This window comes from Peromyscus californicus, unplaced genomic scaffold (genome assembly GCF_007827085.1).
Source record: "Peromyscus californicus insignis strain IS unplaced genomic scaffold, ASM782708v3 Scaffold_21__1_contigs__length_65335640, whole genome shotgun sequence".
NCBI lineage: Eukaryota > Metazoa > Chordata > Mammalia > Rodentia > Cricetidae > Peromyscus > Peromyscus californicus.
This window is the reverse complement of record NW_026294514.1, coordinates 2,047,452-2,061,252: the sequence shown is the minus strand read 5'-3', so window position 1 is coordinate 2,061,252 and position 13,801 is coordinate 2,047,452. Positions and strand designations below refer to the sequence as shown.

At 38.7% G+C, this 13,801-nt stretch overlaps 1 long non-coding RNA gene across 1 annotated transcript in view; it reads left to right on the top strand.

The window, feature by feature from the left end:
- The window catches only part of LOC128117480 (uncharacterized), a 44,529-nt gene extending 40,244 nt beyond the window's left edge, over positions 1-4,285 (top strand). The window contains exons 4-5 of the long non-coding RNA XR_008220819.1: positions 1,651-1,711; positions 4,174-4,285. This is a non-coding gene — a long non-coding RNA (uncharacterized LOC128117480). The remainder of the gene's footprint in view (positions 1-1,650; positions 1,712-4,173) is intronic.
- Positions 4,286-13,801: the final 9,516 nt, after the last annotated feature.

The following is a 13,801-nucleotide window of genomic DNA, read 5'->3' as shown; positions in this document are numbered from 1 at the left end:
GCCAATCAGTGTCTTATTTATTGACCAATCAGAGCAACAGATTTGACATACAGACCATCCCACAGCACAGAATATTAAATAAGAATGCAGAATGTTAACTAAGAACTCAGAATATTAAATAAGAACACAGAATATTAAATAAGAATGCAGAATGTTAACTAAGAACACAGAATGTTAACTAAGAACACAGAATATTAACTAAGAACTCAGAATATTAAATAAGAACACAGAATATTAAATAAGAATGCAGAATGTTAACTAAGAATACAGAATATTAAATGAGAGCACAGAATGTTAACTGAGAACACAGAATGTTAACTAAGAGCACAGACTGTTAGAACGACCACTGCACACACACTAGAGAAGCAGGTGTGGCAGCCGCTGTCCTGTGTGCACAGCTGCACTTGTTCCTCCCACTCGGCTGTCAGCATCATCTAAGTCACAGCCTTAGTCAGAATATCCACCTTTTTCTTTCAGACTCTGTTCAGAGTGGAACGTGTACTACAGATCTTGATTTGAAGGGGACAGGAATATCTGTTTTAAAAGTAAAACAAGAGCTGGTGAGATGGCCTGCTGACCTGAGCCTCAAACCCATGTAAAGGGGAAGGAGAGAGCTTATTCCACGTGACTGTCCTCTGATCACCACACAGAGCTGTGACATGAGCACATTCATGGGCATCATATTCACATAGACCAGCAATAAATGCATTAAAAGAATACAATTTAAAAAGGAATGTTGTTTTATAGTATATAAAAGCTAAATATATATGAATAGACACTACACAAAATGTAAAAGAAACCATCCCAGAGCTCAGATGCAGGGATGGGGAGAGAGAAAGAAACATATCTTTAAAGCATAGGGGCCTGTAGAATAGGAAGGAGGCACTACGAGCAATGTACATAAAATGTGTGTAAGAAAATGCCATCATCTTGTACAATGAATGTATGTTAAAAATAGTACAAAAGCAAAATACCTTCTTAATGATTTATATTGACTGAACATTGAAATGCTAATATTTCGGATACATTAAATTAAATTATTTATAAATTGAAGAGAAATGTCAAAGCCAAGTGAAGTGGCATATAATCCCAGCATCTGGGAGGTGGAGACCAGAGGATCAGGAGTTCAAAGACAGCCTTCGCTACACAGTGTGCTGGAAGCCTGTTTGAACTAATGAAACCTTGTCTCAAAAAACAAAAGCAAATCCAAGCCAACCCAGCTTGACCTCTCTCTGTGTTAGTGTATCCACTTGTGTTAACCTGGCACCAATCCGCCCAGTTGCAGGGATCTTGTTTTGTGCAGCCTTTACATATGTTTTAAAGACCAAACACAAAAGGCACAGATTAAAGTCAAGCACCTTTAAGGGTCTTGGGTTCTAGAATTTTACAAATGTCTCTGATAAGTTAGGAGTAAAGCTGGCTTTCTTTGGGGCTAGAGAGAGGATGTTATCTTGAATATTGTTATCTTGAATATCTTGATATCCATAGCAAAATACATAAAAGATCATTTTGAAGATGACCAGTTAGTGATATCTGTCCTTTCTGCTTTCCCAACATGCATTTCTCTTCTGATAACAGTACCTTATTTTAGTTCCCCATCCTTGGAGTCTCAGTGGGGGTTTTGATTAGTATGTCTTTTTTATCTCCTAGGCAAAGGATGGACAAACGACCCCCAACTACACTAATAAAGAATTTGGAATTTGAATTCCAAGTAAGTAACATGTCAGTGGAAGTAAATCAGCTCTAGTCCTTTGATCTGAAGGACAAGGCTGTGGGAGACTGTAGTCAGTTACCAACACCTCGATCTCTATAGTGCCTTAGATGCCTGTTTCTCTGGCTTTTCCTTTTGTTCTGTGAGATTCCCCAGGACTTGTAATTAATTTCTTTTTCAGATTTGTTAGCCGGAAAGTTTAGTAAGTTTATATTCTTATGCAAAGAGGTTTAATTGCTGTAGCTGATGCTTATATGTTTCTAACTAAAATTGAGACATCAAATGTTTTGGGTTGGCATTTAAAATGAAAGATAGTTATATAGATAGCTAATCAGTAACAGTCACTAAGTGCTTACAATGCTTTATGTGATATGCTTAGGTAAACCCATTTAGTCCTCATAGCAACCCTATGGCCTGGAGGAACCAAGAGTTAGAAAAGTAACTGATCAAATCCATTGTGGCTACTCTTAAGTCAAGGAACTTGAATTTGAACCTGAGCAGTCTGGGAAGAATTCATCCTCTTTATCATGTTTCCTTTTGAAAGTAAAGACACTGTCAGTTGATGGTCAAAGCCCTTTTATAGGTGATTTCCTGGTACTGAGTCCCTTTATTCCAAGGACAGCCTTTGCTTTTCACCTCCAATGCCATCTAACAGTTGGTGTGAATATGTATGTTGTATTCAATAGGTTGTTCAGTGCCAAATAATTATCCCTGAAAACATACATGCAAGAAACATTATATGGACTCAACAGAAACATATATATATATATGCATGCATGCAATAAAAATTAATTTAAAAAAGAAGCCATGAACTTGAAGGAGAGTGGGAAGGGGTATGTGGGAGGTTTTGGAGGGAGGAAATGGCAGGGAGAAATGTTGTAATTAAACTACATTCTTACAAATAAACAAAAGGAAAAGAAAAGAAAAAAACAAAACAGGGTATGAAACAGATGCCTGTGGTCCCAGCACTGGAGAGGCAGACAGGAGGATCCTCAGGGCTTGCTGGCCAGTCAGCCAACTGGAGAGCTCCACTTTCAGTGAGTGAGACCCAGTCACAAATAAGTAGGGGGAGAAGTCATTGAGCAAGACATGTAATGTTGACTTCGGCCCTCCATGTGCACATCTACCTGCATTTACACACACACACACACACACACACACACACACACACACACACACACACGACACATCAAACCATCTCACTAAACCCTTCATCTGTTTCTGTAACCTCTGTCTAAGTTTCAGTAACTTTCAACTTTTAAACCTCTTGTTTAGAAAGAATTAGAAGAAAATTCACTTAAGACCAAGGCCCACAGACCTTCTTGCTTGCCAAAACAACCTTGATCATAAACTACAAATCACAAGGTAGCTAAGAAGTAACTATTTCTAAGTTGTTTAGTGCTGTATCCTAATTTTTAAAAAACTACTAAATTTGGGGTTTTTTAATGAGTGGTTGCTAACAAAAGTTGCAAAAGTCTAGCCCTTGCTGCACTTGTGGATTTTTTTTTTGCATGCCCTGGACTCTGGAGGCTGGTACTCCAGTTAGCCATAAGGCCCAGATGTACTTGACTCTGTTGCGTCACAATTGCTGTCACTCAAGAAAGGGGCAGTTGGTCAATTGTAGCTGGAGTTTTCTCCAGTCCTGCCCAGCACCACAGACCCCACAACCACTTATAAAATAATCACTCAGAAACTTATATTAATTAAACTGCTCAGCCATTAGCTTAGGCCTACCACTGACTAGCTCTTACACTAAAACTCAGCCCATTTTTGTTAATCTGTATGTTGCTACATGTTCTGTGGCTTTACCTGTGTGCCATAACATGCTGCTCCCTGGATGGCTGTATGGCAGGATGGCGTTTCTCACTCAGTCTTCCTCTTCCCACAGTTCTCTTCTCTGTTTGTCCCGCCTATACTTCCTGCCTGGCTACTGGCCAATCAGCATTTTATTTATATAGAGCGATCGCGATATCCACAGCAGTCAGTCATTAGAGTCTGAGTGGAAGAGCATCAGAGATCCCAACTGACCTCAGATTCTGGGATGATTCAGTTGTCGTCACAGAGAGGCATGAGTGGCACAGTTGTGGAGTATTTCACCTGAATTCTGTACAGACATACAGATGCATGCACGTGTGTGTGTGTGTGTGTGTGTGTGTGTGTGTGTGTGTGTGTGTGTACTTGCACACATACACATAGGCACGCATATCACGAATTACTCATATCTGTTTAGCCAGTTATTTAGTTTTATTTTTTCGAGGCAAGGTCTCACAGTATAGCTCTGGCTGTCTTGGAACTCTCCCTCTAGACCAGGCTGGTCTCGAACTCACAGAGATCCTCCTTCCTCTGCCTCCCAAATGCTGGGATTAAAGGCATGCACCATTTTGCCCAGAAGTTATTTACAAATTTTAAACTTCAGACAAAGGAGCACCTACAAATCTCTATTTTATCTTCTTATTTTCCAGACTGAAACAGTTTGCACTGGCAGTGAACTCCTCAAATCTTCAACGTCAACCTTCACAGGGTGCTCTGTACATCTGGGAGAGAGAATACACTCACATTTTCCTTTAAATGGAAGTAAGTGTAGAATTATAAGCCACAACCAACAATTTATCCCTCCATCTCTAAACACCCCCTGATTGTGCCACTGGAGGCTCTGATTTCCCATGACTCTCCTCTCCCCATTTTATGTGGTCTCTTGACTGCAGTAAGGGTCCCTCAGAGGCCACTGGGCTGCAGTTACAGAAAGCAGGAGAATAGAAACTATCTTTAAATGAAAAAGAAAGCAAAGAGTTTCATCACCATGTCACAACCACTCAACGTAAAGTTCTAATGACACTCCTGATTGAAAACGCAGGCCAGGTTGTGAGTAGTCGCAGGACTAAGAATTAGCTTCCCAGTTGCTGTAAAACCTAGTAGATACAACTCACATACTGCATCCCATGTACAGTGTCAGAGACAGAGAGACGATGGGGAGGAGGATTCGAAATTATGCAGTCAACACTGGGGAAATTTAACAATAGCCTGGTCACATCTGAAAACTTGACACTTTACTTCATGGTGATTATCCTCTTGGTCCTCAGATATTTTTCTGCTCCTTTCCCTCAAACCATGTTCCTTGTTTATCCCTTTTCACTCTCTTAATACTAAGATGAGAAGATTCAATTTTTCTTCTTTGTGTATGAATCAAGGGATACTGTGTGTCAGGGCTGCTGCAATGAAATCAGCATCGAATCAGTGAGAGATGACAGATCAGGATCCATGTGTCGTGGACAACAAGTTACTTTTCATTAGGTGACAGTAATTTGGAAGTGATGTGGGACAAGAATGAGCCTTTAAAGTCGCTGTGGTTTAAGTCACCAAGCTACAAACTAGATTCCTGTTCACCTACTTGATAATAAGCAAATATCAGCAGTTAGTGGTCCCTTCTTATGGGCAATATTTCACCTCATGTAAGTTCTGAAATTAATGTGAGGATGTACCCCCCTGTGCCTTTTATAAGGCAGAGTTTCTTTCCCCTTGCCTTTCTATGAAAGGATCCTGCAATTAGAAAATTGAATATTTTATTGTTTCCCTATTTATTGTCACTAATATGAATCAGAGTAACAACAAATGAACCTTGGTCAGGTGTTTGAACTTGGAAGCTGGTATATCGTGCCATTTTCTGAGCAGATTTTGCTGAGGGGGAGGGGTGTGACTGATTTAGTAGGAAGGATTGGACAGAAGTGCACCTAAGCAGCGTATGTGGAGATACAACTAGCCAAGCAGGCAGACGGGAGCTGGGGAGACACGCTCAGTCCGTTCAACATTCTGCCTTGGGAAGCAGCAACAGCAGCTTGCTATGACCTCAGCTTGGCTTCTCTCCTCACACTTTTAAGTGATGGTAGATGTCTGAACAAGCTCGAAAACCCCAATAACAATTATGATGTGTTCCTCAAGAGCCACACCTTGTCATACATTGTTCAGTAGCATAAATATTATTCTGTGCAGTTCCATGTATTCAAAGCTTTTCAAAAACACACTGCATTTTCAAGTTTCTTCAACATGCCTCTTGCTACTACCTTCCTCATGGGGTACATTAGTCATGATATGTACATTTTTGTCTGGTGTATACATGTAGTTACACTTTCTGAATGTTTATATTTGTGGGCAAACTTAATTATCAGTGTGGGCATTTCAAAGTGTATTTACTCATGCTCATGATTGAATTGGTCAGTAGTACATTACTTTGATTTTGGTGTTTCTATTTAATTGCTTTAAAAATATTTGAAAAATTAATCAAAGCAAAATAAGCTGCTAACCAAACCCTGAGACTGCCAGTTACCTGTCAAAAAGTTGAGGCCTTGGAAAGCCAGGCATTGGCAACAGCACTGTGAGTTCTTGAGTCTAAAAGAGCTGCAGAAAAGCACACACATCATTCTGGATTCACTTCTTTCTGACTCTACCTGGCTTTGTGTATGCTTTTCAACCTGGGGTGGGCAGAAAACTTGCCTCGTACATCATGGCAGATGATGTCTTTACAAGTGACTGTCTTATTCAACATTTGCCCATTTCATTACAGAACATTATGAGACATTAGCTTTTATTTGCAAGGAATATTTAAAAGAAACAAACTATGATTCCTTGATTATGTTTAAAAAATGGCTGAATATGTGATAGTATAGTTGGGAGTGGAATAGGTTGAGAAATGCATTCTGGGACAGTCCCTACCACTGTGCATTGTTTCCGGAAAAGATCCAAAGTGTAATGGATGCAACTGAACACAGATAATTCTCAGGTGCTTAAGGATATTTGAAAAGTAAAATAAGTGAATTTTCTTTTTTATCTTCATTGTGCATGTAATATACACATGTGGGGGGAGGCAAACACATGTGTACACTTGAGTGCAGACACATGAATGTCATGGTGGACAGAGGACTACCTCAGGTTCAGGTCCTTGCCTTCCACCTTGTTTGAGACATGTCTTTTGTCTCACTGTTTACCAGGCTAGCTGGCCCTGCGCCCCCAGGGAGCCTCCTGTCACTTCCATCTCACTGTGGGAACACTGGCATTACAGACTTGGGTTGTGCCCAGCTTAATGTGGGTTCTGAAGAGTCAAACTGTAGCTAAAGTTTTCCTGCCTGGCCCACAGTCAGGACAAATCTCTGTCACCCGCCAGTCCCACAGCCACTCAGACCCAACCAAGTAAACACAGAGACTTATATTGCTTACAAACTGTATGGCCGTGCCAGGCTTCTTGCTAACTGTTCTTGTATCTTAAATTAATCCATTTCCATAAATCTATACCTTGCCACGTGGCTTGTGGCTTACCACGTCTTCACATGCTGTTTGTCATGGCGGCAGCTGGCAGTGTCTCCTTCCGCCTTCCTGTTCTCTCAATTCTCCTCTCTGTTAGTCCCGCCTATACTTCCTGCCTGGCCACTGGCCAATCAGTGTTTTATTTATTGACCAATCAGAGCAACAGATTTGACATACAGACCATCCCAAAGCATCAAACTTAGCTCCTTATGCTTGTTCAGCAAGGCTTTTACCCATGTGAGCCCTCTCCTCAGCCCATAAATTAATTTTTGATCCTAAGGCTTCTCAGTCTGAATACTTGCATGCCCAAAGACTAATTAAAGTTTTAACTATAAATAGATTAGCTTCTCTTAAATCTATGAAGGGAAAATAAAACCAAATGAATAGTTTGTTTTGTTAGTTGATTTAGTGAGCATAGTAAAATTGGGTCCATTTTCATCGAGTACCATTTTACTATATATATTTTAGTCCTCAATTGTCGTTTATTATGGAAGATCTTTCCATCTCTTGATATCTTCTTCAATTTCCTTCTTCAAAGACTTGAAGTTCTTGTTGTAAAGGTCTTTCACTTGGCTTGGTTAGGGCTACTCCAGGATATTTTATATTATTTGTGGCTATTGGAAGGGTGTTGTTTCCCTGATTTCTTCCTCAGCCTGTTTGTCATTTAGTATAGGAGGGCTACTGATTTTTCTGAGTTAGTCTTATATCCAGCCAATTCATTAAAGGTTGTTTATCAGTTATAGGAGTTCTCTGGTAGAATTTTTGGAGTTGTTTATGTATACTATCATATCATATACAAATAGCAATACTTTGCTTCTTCCTTTCCAATTTGTATCCCTTTTATCTCCTTTTGTTGTCTTATTGTTCTAGATAGAACTTCAAGTACTATATTTTGAATAGATATGGAGAGAATGGACAGCTTTGTCTTATTACTGATTTTAGTGGAATTACTTTATGTTTCTCTCCATTTAGTTTTATGTTGGCTATTGGCTTGCTGTAAATTGCCTTATCCTGATCTCTCCAAGACTTTTATCATAAAGGGGTGTTGGATTTTGTCAAAAACTTTTTCAGCATCTAATGAGATAATTGTGTATTTTTTCTTTCAGTTTGTTTATATAGTGAATTACATTGACAAATTTTCATAGGTTGAACCATCCCTGCAACTCTGGGCTGAAGCCTACGTGATCATGGTAGATAATCTTTCTGATGTGTTCTTGGATTTGGTTTTCAAGTATTTTACTGAGTATTTTTGCATCAATGTTCATAAGAGAAATTGGTCTGTAAATCTCTTGCTGTGTTGATTCTTTGTGTCGTTTGGGTATCAGGCTGACTGTGGCCTCATAAAAAGAATTTGGCAATGTCCTTTCTGTTTTTATTTTGTGGAATAATTTGTGGAGTATAGTTGATAGTTCTTCTTTGAAAGTCTGTTACAATTCTGCACTAAAATTGTCTTTTAAAATTGGGCTTTTTTGTTGTTGTTGGGACACTTTCAATGACTGTTTCTATTTCCTTAGGGGTTATAGGTCTATTTAAATTGTTTATTCGATCTTGATTTAACTTTGGTAAGTGATAATTTGTCCATTTCTTTCAGATTTACCAGTTTTGAAGTGTGGCCTAATGTTTGTTTGGATTTCCTTGTTGTCTGTTGTTATGTCTCTTTTTTCTTTTCTGATTTTGTTAATTTGGAATGTTCTGTGAGGTGCTGTGAATAAGGTATATTCTTTTGTGTTTAGGCGAAATGTTCTGTAGATATCTGTTCAGTCCACTTGAGTCATAATGTCTGTTAGCTCCATTATATTTCTGTTCAGTTTTTGTCTGAGTGACCTGTCCATTGGTGAGAGTGAGGTATTGAAGTGAAATATTGATGGTCAATGTGCAATTTAAGCTTTAGTAATGTTTCTTTCAAAAATAAGAATGTCATTGCATTTGGAGCATAGATATTGAGAATGGAAAGATCATGTTGGTGGATTTTTCCTTTGGTGAATATGAAGTATCCTTCCTCATCTCTTTTAATTAATTTTGGTTTGAAGTCTATTTTGTTAGATATTAGAATAGCTACACCAGCTTGTTTCTTGGAACCATTTGCTTGGAAAATCTTTTTTCAATCTTTTTCACTGAGGTAATGATTCTCTTTGATGTTGAGGTGTGTTTCTTGTATGCAGCAGAAATATGAATCTTGTTTTTGTATCCATTATGTTAGACTGTGTCTTTTTATTAGAGAGTTGAGTCCATTGATGTTGAGAGATATTAATAACCAATGATTGTTAATTCCTGCTATTTTGTTGGTGATGGTGATAGTGATGGTGATGGTGATGGTGATGGTGTGTGTGTGTGTGTGTGTGTGTGTGTGTGTGTGTGTGTGTGTGTGTGTGTATGTGTCCCTTCTTTGGGTATTACTGGTGTGAAATTATTTATTGCCTGTGTTTTCATGCCTCTGGTTGGAGGTTTCCTTCTAGTACCTTCTGCAAGTCTAAATTTGTGGATAGATATTGTTTAAATTTGATTTTGCCATAAAGTATCTTGTTTTCTTCATCTATGGTGATTGAAAGTTTTGTTGGGTATATAGTAGTCTGGCCTGGTATCCATGATCTCTTAGAGCCTGCAGCATATCTGTCCAGTCCCTTCTGAGTTTTAGAGTCTCCACTGCAAAGTCAGGTGTATTTCTAATAGGTCTGCCTTTGTATAATTGCTTAGCCTTTTCTCTTGCAGCTTTTAGTATTCTTTGTTCTGTGTGTTTAGTGTTTTGATTATTATGAGGTAAGGGGAATTTTTTTCTGGTCCATTCTATTTGGTGTCCTGCAAGGTTCATGTACCTTTATATGTATGTCCTTTGTGATTTTGTTAAATATATTTCTCAAGTTTTTGAGCTGTGATTCTTCTCCTTCTTCCATTTCTGTTAGTCTTAGGCTTGGTCTTTTCATAGTGCCCCATATTTCCTGAATGTTTTGTGACAGGAATTTTTTAGATTTAACATTTTCTTTGACTGGTGAATCTATTTCTTCTATTTTATCTTCTACGCCTGAGATTCTGTCTTCCATCTCTTGTATTCTATTGCATCTGTAGTTCTTTTTTGTTGACATATTTTCTATTACCATAATTCCCTCACTTTGTGCTTTCCTTAGTGCTTCTATTTCCACTTTCAGGTCTTGAACAGTTTTCTTCATCTGTGTTTGTCTTTTTCTTGGCTTTCTTTAAGGGATTTATCAATTTCTTCCAAATTTTTGTTTGTTTTTTCTTCAATTTCTTTAAAGGATTTTTAAAAATTTCCTCTTTAAGGTTCTCTATCATCTTCATAAAGTTGTTTTCAAGGTTGTTTTCTTGTGCTTCAGCTGTGCTGGAATATTCAGATCTTGCCCTTGTTGGATAGCTCAGCTATGGTGGTGCCATATCGCCCTGGCTGTTCCTGATTATGTTTTTACTCTGGCATTTAGGCATCTGGGTTTTGAATGCTTATAGGTCTAGGTGCTGATTTCTGAGTTTGTTTTTGTTGGATGGTGTTTTGTTCCTTGGTTTCTATTTCCTCTTTGGTCTTCTGGTCTTTGTGGCCTAGATTTCTGGTGCCTGACATGACCTCTGATCTAGTAGGGAGTCTCTATCCAAGTTGGGGGCTGGACTTCTGGTAGCTAGTTTGGCCTTTGGTGTGGTAGAGGGTCTCTGTTTTTCTGACTGATATGACCTGCACCTGAGCATCGAAGTTCTCTGGAATAGGGGGCAGAATGCTGGCAGCAGGGTGAGCAGTGAGGTGGGAAAAGGGGACTGTGGAATCTGTTTTACTATAATTTAATAAAAATTATTTTACATATTTTGTAACTTTACTCAGGATAGAGAATTCATGTTGACATATTAATTAATATCTGTCAAATAATATTTTTAACATTAATATTAAATTTAGAGAATTAACCATCCCATATCAAATTGGTAAAAGTTCAAATATTTAAAATGCATAGTAATATTGAGATCATAATACATCAGCTTGCTTTTCTTGCATAATATATCTTACTTAGTATTTAACTTCACAATAAAATAGTGAGATACTCATTAGACCTGTAATATTTTTTTTCTTTGTCTTGACAGCTTGGCACAGAGTCCCCAACACTGTACAATCTCACAATTAAACATAATTCCAGAGACATGTCAATGGCAAATTTGACAAATGCCAAAATTATCTGTTCCAAGTTTTATTTCAGAGTACAGAAATCATTCTTTTCCTGCAACACCAACTAGTCAGCATTAGTGCACTGCAAATGAAGCACAGCGCAGTCTTCACCTGAGTTGAGTCTGCAGAGCATCACTGAGCACAGCTCTCGCCTCTGCCAGCATCTCGCAGTGGACTTGCCCATGCTGAGCAATCTCATCTGTGACCACAGTGAGCCTCCCTGTGCTGTGCCTGGGCTTTCACTCTTCTCCTGAGCTTCATCGTTTCTCTCACAACAGCTTTGCTTTGGGACGCTGGGATCTGGGTTCTGCTTGCTTTGTTTTGACCTTAAGCCTGTGCAATCCTATAATTTTGGTGCGATATCTATGCGGAAACAAGGAGCTAATCATTATATTTATTCTCAGATATATGCAGATAATAATAAGGTTTGTGAAGGCCATAGTGAATCATTAGGTATTTTTAATAAATAATAATTTGCTAGGATTAAATGAGACCTAGGATGTTTTTGTTTTCAGTGTTAAAAACAATGAAGAATGATATACAAATATGAACTTTAATGAGTATATTACTCAAGCAGCATTTAAAATATAATTTCATGTCAAGTTGAAACTTGCAAAATCTTCATTATATGTACACTTGCCTTATAATAACAAACTAAATGTTACTTTGTGGTGGATATTATATTGATATTTAGTAGCATTAAATTAAAAAGAACTAAGTCTTCAAAAACTCTTCAAGCAAAATGACTTTGTGGGCAGGTGGTATTATAAAAATAGGTTTTTATATTTTCCTTATAGAATAGACTTTAACTGAAGTTCATCTCGCTACTCTAACAACCTTTCATGTCCTTCTCAAATGCTTGCTCTTCCTCAGAGCTTTCCTAATTTTCCTACTTCATATATTTTCCATCTTTAAACCTCACTGGTTATTTGTGTTTTTTTTAAACTCCTTTAGGGGCCGGGATGTTTTGCTTGATAAAGTTCTTGCTGTGAAAGCATGAGGACCAATGTTCTGGTCCCCAACACCCATCTACAAAGCTGGAGGAGACCGGGCCTGTAATCTCAGTATGGCTGACAAGTGTAGCCAATCAGTGAGCTCTGGGTTCAGCGAGAGACCCTGGCTCAGAAAGGAAGGTGGAGGTGGGGATAGAGACCTGGCTCAGCAGTTAAGAACAGCCTTGGTGCAGGGAGGAGGGACTTAGACCTGCCTCAACTGAATATACCAGGCTCTGCTGACTCCCCAAGAGAGACTTTGACTTGGAGGAGGTGGGAATGAGGGGAGGGCTTGGGGGTGGGGGTGGGGAGGCTGGTCGGTCGGAAGAGGGAGGAGGGGGGATCTGTGGTTGGTATGTAAAATGAATAGAAAATTTCTTAATAATTAAAAAAAAGGGAAAAAAAGAGCATGGGCTGCTCTTCTTGAGGACCTGGGTTTGATTCTCAGCACCCACATGATAGCCCAAAATTGTCTGTAACTCCAATCCCAGGGGATCCAACACCCTCTTCTGGCCCCAATGGCATCAGGCACGTGTAAACAAAGCATCTATACTCATAAAGTAGAAATTTAAAAATGAATAGTAATAAAAATTAAGGTGGACAACAATAGAGGAAAAACACATTATATGTAAAGTTTTTATTAATTTCTTTTAGATACAAAGTCTCATGTAGCCCAGGCTGGCCTTGAACATCCTAAACATCAGAAGACAGCCTTGAATGCATGTTCCTCCTGCTTCTTCTGCCTCTGCTTCCTGAGTGCTGGGAGTACAAGCAGGAGCAACTATGCCCAGTTTACATAATTGTGTTTACGCTAGGCAAGCACTCGCCCAACAAAACTCAGTCCCCATCCTGCTTTTATTTAAATTTCAAAAGTTTAAAATCCTTTTGGCTTAGGGACAATAGAATTCTGACACTAGGGTCTCGTTTTCCTACCTGACACAAATTGTGAGAAGCGGCAGCTGATGACACTGTTCTGGGTTCAGGGTCATTGTCTTCCTCTTGTTCTTTGCCAGTAGAGACAGCAAAAACAAAAACAAAACAAAAAACGGTCACCTCAGCATTCAGTACAAAAAGTGGGAAGCTGGGGTGGGGTGGGTGCCAAGTGAAACTCCTCAATTCCTCAGGTAGACATCTCATATATGGCGTGGCACCGTGAGAAAGTGGGTTGTTAGTTTTCCTTGCCTCTATTTGAAGACATGATCTGGGAACTAGAAAAAAGTAGGGCATGTAATTTACTCTATTTAGTCCCTGTCCCTGTGCATGCCGCCTCATCTCTTACTTCCAGGACTCACCCATTATTATTTATTGAAGGAATCAACATTTGTATAAGAACTGAGTTATTCTCCAAAGTCTTTAAGCATAACAAAACATATATTCAGGGGAACTGATTTACAATAACAGATTATAAATAGTTTGTCTTTTAGAGTTATTGTTCTGAGTAAAATTTTAAATGATATGAAGATAGACATGGAGAAGGCTGATTTTCTATTTCAGTCATATAATTTAAAAAATTTTTACATTTGTTTGTGTGTGTGTGTGTGTGAATATTGTTCAGCCATCAAGAAGAATAAAATGATGTTATTTGCATAAAATGAGTGGAATTAGAGATCACTGTGCTGTGTGTGAAATAAACCAGATGCACAAAGA